The sequence below is a fragment of the Watersipora subatra genome, chromosome 1, assembly GCF_963576615.1.
Source record: "Watersipora subatra chromosome 1, tzWatSuba1.1, whole genome shotgun sequence".
Taxonomy (NCBI): Eukaryota; Metazoa; Bryozoa; class Gymnolaemata; order Cheilostomatida; family Watersiporidae; genus Watersipora; species Watersipora subatra.
This window is the reverse complement of record NC_088708.1, coordinates 51,573,171-51,583,032: the sequence shown is the minus strand read 5'-3', so window position 1 is coordinate 51,583,032 and position 9,862 is coordinate 51,573,171. Positions and strand designations below refer to the sequence as shown.

At 33.4% G+C, this 9,862-nt stretch overlaps 1 pseudogene; it reads right to left on the bottom strand.

Moving 5' to 3' along the window:
- Window positions 1-251: 251 nt before the first annotated feature.
- LOC137388632 (very long chain fatty acid elongase 4-like) lies at window positions 252-5,194 on the bottom strand (annotated as a pseudogene).
- Between the last annotated feature and the right edge of the window lie 4,668 nt (window positions 5,195-9,862).

Sequence of the window (9,862 nt, the reverse complement as noted above, 5' to 3'; positions counted from 1 at the left end):
AATTTATAGGATTATAATTATATAATCCTATAAATTACAAATGCTTGTACAATGCTAGAATCTCTGAGTACTTTCCTTGAGACAACTGGTCTGATTTCTGTTTTCAACCATTTCTAGGCATTTTGCTACTTAAGTTTTACAGCAAAGCGTAAGATTTATCACATAAAATTAATCTAAAAATATCTTACAGAAACGCTTAAATGTAAAGATGCTTATTAAAAACATGCCATGCAAAGGACACTGGATGAGATCAAGATAAAATTATCTGTGTAATACAATTACTTGTATTTGCAATTAATCTTCTTTCACATGGTAGTTCAAAGGCGACGTTATCTTCGAGTTTTCTTTTGACGAGAGTCCTTTTACAGCATCGGCACCGACATGGTAAGCATTATTGTAAAAGTCAGTGAAAAGGAAAATATGTGACACTACATAAATAATCAGAGCAGTTCCATATCCGGTGGGGTAGCCACAGTCAGTATAAGTTGCATTTGCTGTGTGTAGCAGTATTAGCCAGAACTGTATCTGCAAAGATACAAGGCCTCAAGATATAATAGAATTAGAGGTAATCTACTGTTACATAGACCTCAATATATAATAGAAATAGGGTTAATCTACTGTTACATTGACCTCAATATATAATCTAAATAGGGTTATTCTACTGTTACATAAACCTCAATATATAATAGAAATAAGGTTAATCTACTGTTACATAAACTTCAATATAATTATAATAGAAATAGAGTTAATCTACTGTTACATAGACCTCATTATATAATAGAAATAGAGTTAATCTACTGTTACATAGACATCATTATATAATAGAAATAAGGTTAATCTACTGTTACATAAACTTCAATATAATTATAATAGAAATAGAGTCAATCTACTGTTATATAGACCTCATTATATAATAGAAATAGAGTTAATCTACTGTTACATAGACATCATTATATAATAGAAATAAGGTTAATCTACTATTACATAAACTTCAATATAATTATAATAGAAATAGAGTCAATCTAATGTTATATAGACCTCATTATATAATAGAAATAGAGTTAATCTACTGTTACATAGACCTCAATATATAATAGAAATAGGGTTAATCTACTGTTACATTGACCTCAATATATAATCTAAATAGGGTTATTCTACTGTTACATAAACCTCAATATATAATAGAAATAAGGTTAATCTACTGTTACATAAACTTCAATATAATTATAATAGAAATAGAGTTAATCTACTGTTACATAGACCTCATTATATAATAGAAATAGAGTTAATCTACTGTTACATAGACATCATTATATAATAGAAATAAGGTTAATCTACTGTTACATAAACTTCAATATAATTATAATAGAAATAGAGTCAATCTACTGTTATATAGACCTCATTATATAATAGAAATAGAGTTAATCTACTGTTACATAGACATCATTATATAATAGAAATAGGGTTAATCCACCGCTACATAGACCTCAATACAGAATAGAAATAAACTTAATCTACTGTTGCATAGACCTCAATACATAATAGAATTAGGGTTAATCTACTGTTACATAGACCTCAATATACAATAGTAGCATAGACATCAAGATATGCTGAAAATACGTTTCTTCGCTTGGCAAATTTATTTTATGGGATGGTGATCCAACACTAATTTCAAGTGTTTGACATTTCTGACTTGAGCTAAGCTAAATCATGACAGTAAGAAGACAGTGATGAACATACCAGCTGAATTGCCGTCATGTATTTCTTCCATCAGAGAAACTTTCTAACTCTTGGACCCATTGCCGACAGCATATAGTAGGAGTACATGAGGGTATGTACACCGGAATTAAGCATTGCAGAGAAATAGGCTACAATTATTAACATCAATGTTAGCCCTAAAATCCTCCAGAGAGTTTCTAGTCTGTCGTCATCATAGAGCTATTTTATTGAAAAATGAGTAACAACTCAAAACCTTTGAACTTTATTCAGTGAAAACAGTTCTGTGTATATTTCTACATCGAAAGCATTGAAAGATCTCAACATCAATATACTTATACTAGCTACTAGCTAATTTACAAGTTCTGTGCTGTTATTTACAACTCTAATTAAAACTATTGTCATTAGTTTATGCATTTGTAAACACTATTGCTCAAATAAATCAATTCAAAACTAGTATCTTTTTGTTCATTTAATAAAAATATTTCTTAAAAATGACAAATTAAAATTTTATTATTATATCTATTTCTGAACTAAGAGTTCTGAGTAAACTGAGATTAAATGTCCAATATTCATTATAACATATGTTGGAGATTAAAGTCCACTTACCAAAGAACAAACTTATGACATTAAAATGCGTCAGTGTTTGTTAGACGTAAATGCAAGCCGAACTTATGAATAACACTTATCCTAAAATTATTAGGGTTTATCTCCCTTGAATTCATAGCTTAATTATCTAATTCTTCACAAAGAGTATAGAATAGATATAAAATAACTATAGGTATAAAATACTACCTATTACCATAAATAAATAGGTATAAAATAGAATATATATATTGATGTATCTATCTATGGAATGTCTATCTGCACAACCGTAAAGGCTTCTGAGCAAACATGCCAGAATCTACTTAGCTATTCTATTTATGAAGTTAATCTACTTACTCACCATTAAACTTGCAGAATCTGTAAATTTAAGAGATGCTATTTTGTGTCAAGAAATAACAACTCCGAAACCTGTAGGTGAGCAGGTTAAATGGGACTGGGGAGTAAAGGAGACAACTTACCGCAACCAGCTGGAAGGTATCAGGTTCCAACCCACCAAAGTAAGGGCATTGTTTAGTGATGGTAGACGTGTAAAAAGGATATTTGATTGTTCTTTTTTCTGAGTACAAAGAATAGCTACAAGATGCAATGAAATACATATGAAAAATAATAAGTCTAACACCAACAACAAGGAATACGGTTATTATTTTTCAATATTTTGTAGAAATTCCAGAAGTATGCGACAGTTTCTGTCTTATCTGAATGAGGTCAAACGAAATGGTTTGTACTTTGTTTCTTAATTAATTGAAAATCAGTTCATATGAATTTTATTTTTCATGAGCCCAATAAGAGGGACGTGGAAGTGAAACAACTACTACTGGTTTTGTGCAATTCCTTGTTCATTTATTGTAACTATCAGCTACATTATGGAAACCTTGTAATTGTGTAAACAACCTGCGGCAAACCATTCTTGTTAACAGTCTCTGCGCCTCTTTCGTTGGGAAGACTCAAACCCAGCCTGATCCATCTTATTAGTAAGTAGGTACTCCAGAGTCGATGTTAATACAATTGACAAATATCCGCACTTGCATATGACTTAACATACTTAACACAACGACAAGTGATATTTAATAACATGTTAATAACATACTTTAACAACTCCCTTTTTTGCCTTCCGTCCCATTTTTTAAAAGACTCAAGAATAAGATAATGCTGTATAATTTCCATTTGTTGGTACTTTCTAAATAAAATGCAGTTAAGCATTTTTCATCTTTTGCTTACCAAAATTTATTTTTGTAGACAACTTATGTTAATTATATAACACATTTTTTGGACAACCTAGGTAACACACTACTGATCAATGTAAGTGCCACAGTGTCACATATCAATGTTTCCTTTGCACCATTGCTCTATTTCACAAGAAATTCACATACCTATATACTTACTTTGGAGAAATGTTCATATACTTACAGTGTCAAGAAACTCAACTGGTTTGGAGAAGTAATACCACCAGACTGCCTTGGCAAGCTGCAGTAAAAGAAACAAATCAGGCACCTTATGATAGTCTTACATGCCAAGAAGGTAACTTTGAACAAGAAGGTGACTTACTCATTAATAAACTTTGGAATCATTTGGAAAAGTTAACTGTCGAGGTTTTAATGTTAGAATTTAAAAATGCTCAGCAGCATAAACTACGAAACGACCTGGTAATAAGTTAATTCTAACTTTTCAATGACATACTTAAGAATATTACTTACTCTGACTGCCAGGATGTTGTCTGATCTGTCTACTGGAGAACACCAGATATTAAAACCGGGATTTCCAAAGATTGTAGCTGCAAACTAAAGGAACATGATGGTGAAAAGTTGACATCAAACTCTCTAACTGCATCATTAGTACCTCTAACAGCTAGCCAACTTAGGCATAGTTAACAAAAAGGGATTTGTTATGAATGGTTTAACGATGTTTGGTCTAATGCCAATTGGTCTAAATGGCCAATTTGTCCAAAGACGCATAGTCGAAAACCTAATTGCTCAATATACCAAATCATCTAATAACGGTTAATTCAAAATTGATATAAAATAAAGAATAAAAATATGAGAACTTATTTTTTCCCTAACCTGAAAAAAACTTTTAAAGGGTAGCTGGTTATTTCTGTGACTGTGACCGATGATTGACTTCGTACAAGATTGTTGGGAACTTTAGCAGATAGAAAAATAGGCTTGATGCATAGGTAGCTCTGTGGATGGCTAGTCCGATACATGCGTTACCGGGTTACTTAACAAAACATTAATATTAATGCAGTTTCAGTGTGTAGCTAGTATAAAAACATCTCTGAGGTGCAGGGTCGGTGTGTAGCTGGTAAAAGTACAATTCTGATGTTCAGTGTTGGTGCGTAGCTGGTATAAGTACGTTTCTGAAGCGCAGCAGAGTACACATAAGATGGCTGAATGATATTGCATCAATTAAACCAATGACTTTTGGCCTCATGTTAATTTTTATGGATTAGAATTGAAGCTGTTTAACTGGGCAGTTTTAAAAATTTTGCATTTCAGGTGTTAGAGTGTCGGTCTACCAAGCCAAATGTCACAAGTTTGAGCCTCGTTGAAAGCGATGTTTTATCCTAACCTCAAATGCATGCTTCAGACAAGTAGAAACCGCTCTTATTATAGTAAAGATATATGTTTGTTTTACTTATATCCATCAAGCAATAAATAATTCTTTTATGAATAACTATCGGAATGCCCGACGTTGCACAGGTATTAAAAAGTAGCTTATAAATGATGAAAAGTAATGTAGCTGCTTGCCACTTGCCATTAGCCTGGCTCATTGGCAATGGCTAATTTGAGTAAGCTTACTAATAAGAGCTAACCACTTGCTCTCACAGTTGAGCACAGCATAAACTTACGCTACTGTAGCGTAATTTCACCCACATAGCGACATATTAATCCATCAATCCCAATTAATCCATCAATCTCGGATAGCCAAGCTGGTAAGTCATTTCCCTGGTGAACCAGAGGTTCCGAGATTAAATCTCATGCAATAAAGATTCTGCATTTTAATACTTTAATAGCTATAGCCGGACAAACCGGACTACAGACATGCCAAGTTTGAGATTTATATAGATGAAGTGATGACCTTAACATTGGGAATTCATATATTTCTTAATTAATATACTGCATTTCAGCAATATACTGCAAAGTTAATGCACCACTGGATTTTCAGCATCTGTTGGCAGCAAATAATTTAGCACCCATCATTACCTTTAGACTAAATTTACTGATCTGCAATAGTGAATTTATTAATCCAATAAATAGTTGTGTAATCAAACCTTTCTCAGCATAAAAACGGCGATGTAGTGGTTCAAAGAACATGGTGAAACTCCCATGCATGCAGTCTATTAATCCTGGTAATACTTTCTGGCTAGATGTCATCGAGTCCACGCGATAGCCAAAGCTAGATTTTCTGCCCAGTTAGATGGGTAGTACAAACAGCCGCTATCAAATTCAACGACATAAGAGCTCTACAATTTAAACTACACCAAACAGCAGTTTCTGATACATTCGCAAATTGCTTAGGTCCGATATGAAGTTAATCACAAGCCATTGAACACGATGACTACAAGTCTAACAAATTTAACTTGGAAAATGAGAACCCATCAACGATTCCACTAAAAGCAATGGAATTTAAGCGTATTTATACATACCACTCCGATCGGCTGTTCACCCAGAATGAACTGAATGAATTAAATTTTGATGTATTAGATGCGCTATAAACAGCTGTATTGTGGACGAGTATAACTGGAGTGGCTCAGAACCTGGTCACTTGATGGGGGAATTTTCTGTTTTTGTCACATGTCTTGCACATGCCCAGTTGCATTTAATCATGTATCATGATTAATATTAGACACTGGCCACAAAGCTATATTCTATCACAGCAATATTGCAATAACCCACTACTAATAACCCTATACTGTTAAGAAATATAAGATAAGATATTATGCAAAAATGTGCATAAATAGTTGCGGATTCTTGCATAAGACTATTGTACACAGAGAGGTGACCAGGTTCTGAGCCACTCCAGTTATAGGAAATAGTTCTGAAAAGCAATGGGTAACAAGCCAAAAAAGAGGAAAAAGTCATCTTCTGAAACTAATAAAGAAGGGCAGATAGACGAAATGGACAGCCAGACTTCTGAAGAAGAAACAAGTGAAGTATTAAAATCCAATCAGCTGCCATACATCTTGTCCAGGATCAAATCTCTTCACAAGAAAATAGATCATGCCGCAAGGACTAAAACTAGCTAGGACATTCTGGGTAAGCCTGAAAACCCACAGATAGTAATAAATTGTACTGCTGCCGGTTATGAGGTTTTCAAACGTAGTTTCGTGGTTCACCTTTCATCTAACTATAAAGTGGAGTCGATCAAGAAGAATATAGACCATTCTGGTCTAGTAGTGCACTCGAGTGTTTCAGCCTTATATACCGTAAAATTTTGACAACACTACGAGTAGAATACTTGTGAACAAGCTTACAAATCTTGACATCTTCTTTTCCCACTATGAACAGATATTAAAAACTGTCACAAAAGATCAAGAGAAGGCTCTTAATGTGCAAATAAAAACAAAGTGCATTGATGAGCTTTCAACGCTGTCTTCATCTAATTCTCCATCATATATTCAACCAGTACCTTTGTGTCTGTCTACAGTCAATCATGAAGCTTCAACAAGTGCTTCATACAATACTTCCGAAAAAGCTACAGTAACATGTAAAAGCTGCTCAAAATTGAGTACTACAGTAGAATTCTTAATCACCAGAGTTGCGGATTTGGAAACAAAAATTGACAAGTTACAATCAACATCTATTTCTACAGAAAACCTTAAGGATGAATTCATCAGGTATTCATCATGGTCATCAAATCAGTTTGATAACAAACTTTTAGCTATGCAAAAATCACTATTTGATAAGCTCAAGGAACAACAAAGTTCTTATGCTGAGACAACAAAGCGAAATCTTTATTTTCAAGATCAACCACTAAGGAAACATTCAGCTAATGGCTACAGTGTGTACAAACCCAGAAAGTAAATCGTGCAACAAACAAAATACGCCGTCAACTTCAAATCTTACCCTAAATGGTGTTGATCAGAGTATTCCAGCAACAGTTGTCAAGCAACCAGCTCAATCTAAACAACAGAAGACTGCTTTTGTTGGAAACAACAACATTGTGGTTTCAATTTGACCAAACTCTTCTCTCCATAAATCATTTAATCAAGACACGATACGGAAAGCTATAAACAGTCAGTACGGGCCAACCATCATTGAACTCGTTACTCGTTACAACTTCAAGTCAAACAATCCTAGAATTATGATTCAATTCTGATCCCGGGACATCGCTAAAGGAGTTACAGATTGCTGGAAATCTGATCTGTTTGACGGATCCTCCTGCATACTGTCCATTGATCCAGATTCTCTTAAAGAGAATGGAGTTATTGTTAAAGGTGTCCCACTCGATGCAGATGACAATAAAATACATCAAGATATCAAAGATACTGACTTTGATGCCTTCATAGAAAGATTGTTCAAAGATGGTAAAAAATTGAGGTCCTTGAAGATTAAATTCTCCTCTTCCCTATTCTACCAAAATGCCATCTCACATGGAATAAGTATACCATCAACTCTTTGTTTATGTCATGCTGAACCTCTTAAATGATGGATCTCTCTAAAGGATTTTCCATTGCCCATTTAAATATAAGAGGTTTATCTTCCAAAATGGAGGAAGTTAAGTATTTGATTTTTAAGTATAAATTTAAAGTTATTTGTTTTTCTGAGACATTTCTTGGAGCTAGACATGGTGATGATTACTTTAAAATTTCTGGTTACAATATGATAAGAAATGATAGGAACTATAATCAGGGCGGTGGCTTATTATGCTATATTCACAACTCCATTAATTTCAAGCGTTTGTAATTTGCTATTAACGAAATTGCTGCTGATAGTCTTTCCATTAAAATCATTCCAGTTATTTCGAGACCTTACATAGTGTCTTTTGTTTACAGACCTCCAAATTCTACAGTAGATTGGATAACAAAATTTTCAGACTTCGTGAAAGAGTGTTACAGCAACACTGAAGAAATTTTGATATTAGGTGATTTCAATATCAATTTGTTGAACACAAAAGAGAGTTCCAATTGGAAAAGGAAAATATGTAATCCGCTGCCTTTAAATCAGCTGATTGGCGAACCCACAAGAGTAACTGTAAACTCCTCGACATTAATTGATCATGTGTATACAAATTTTTCTTATCACGCCAAGTTTTCTGGAGTGGTTAAATTGTCTATGAGTGATCATAATTTGGTATTTATTGTGAGAAAAATTGGTGTTGCACATAAATCATTTCCTCGGAAAATCACTTATAGAGATTATTTCAGATTCGTTCCTGATAATATTTCAAATAAGTTTTCCTTCATCAGTTGGAATGATATTTTGATTAAAAAGAACACTAATGACATTATTAACTTATTTAATCAAAAGTTTTCTACGGCTGTCAATGAGTTAGCACCTCTTAAAACTAGAAACTTCAAGTCAGAATCTTTACCTATCTGGCTTGACAAAGAGGTACAGCAAAATATAAAGTTGAGAGAAAAACTGAAAAACTGCAAAGATTGGACTGCTTACAAAAAGCAGCGCAATTTTGTCACAAATCTCATTAAAAGAAAAAAACAAAATGTATCGACGAACTTGTTAAACAGTTAAAACCTGGTGATATGCGTAAGCTTTGGCAAGCTTTGAATGTGAAAAATAAGAAACCTCAAAGCTGTGACACCTGTTTGTCAGCTTCAGAACTTAACTCACATTTTGTGTCTATTGCAAGTAAACTTTCAAATTCAATTTTACAGTCATCCAATCCTTATTTGTCTTGTCAAAACACTGAGTTGAAGACCACATTTAATGAGTTTCCAAAATTTACTCCTCATGATATTGTAAAATATATCAGTAACATTCCTAATTCCAAAGCCTCAGGCATAGACAATATTTCTGTAAAAATGATAAAAGCAACTCTTCCATTCATTGTACCTATTATCACTGATATGTTTAACAGAATATTGATTGATGGCTATTTTCCTTCAGCATGGAGACATGCACGAGTTACTCCATTGTTTAAAGGAGGAGATAATAGCAACCCGTCAAATTTTCACCCTATTTCAGTACTCTCGACTTTATCTAAAGTTTTTGAAAAGCACTTAAATATTCACATCTACTCTCATTTGTCCAAAAATAATATTTTACATCCTTATCAGTGTGGTTTCAGAAAAAAGTCATTCATGCACTGATGCTGTTCATAAACTAATCTCAGATTGTTTGGATTTGAAAACCAGAGGTGAGAAGATTTGCTTGATGTTTTTGGATTTCAGCAAAGCTTTCGACTGTGTCAATCACAAAATATTATATCATAAACTAGAACTTGCTGGTTTTAAAAATAAATCGTTGCGAATACTTCAATCCTATTTTCACAAAAGGCGCCAAAAGGTCGTCATGAATGACAAGGAATCATTGACACTAGATATTGATGTTGGTGTTCCACAGGGGTCACTTATTGCGCCAGT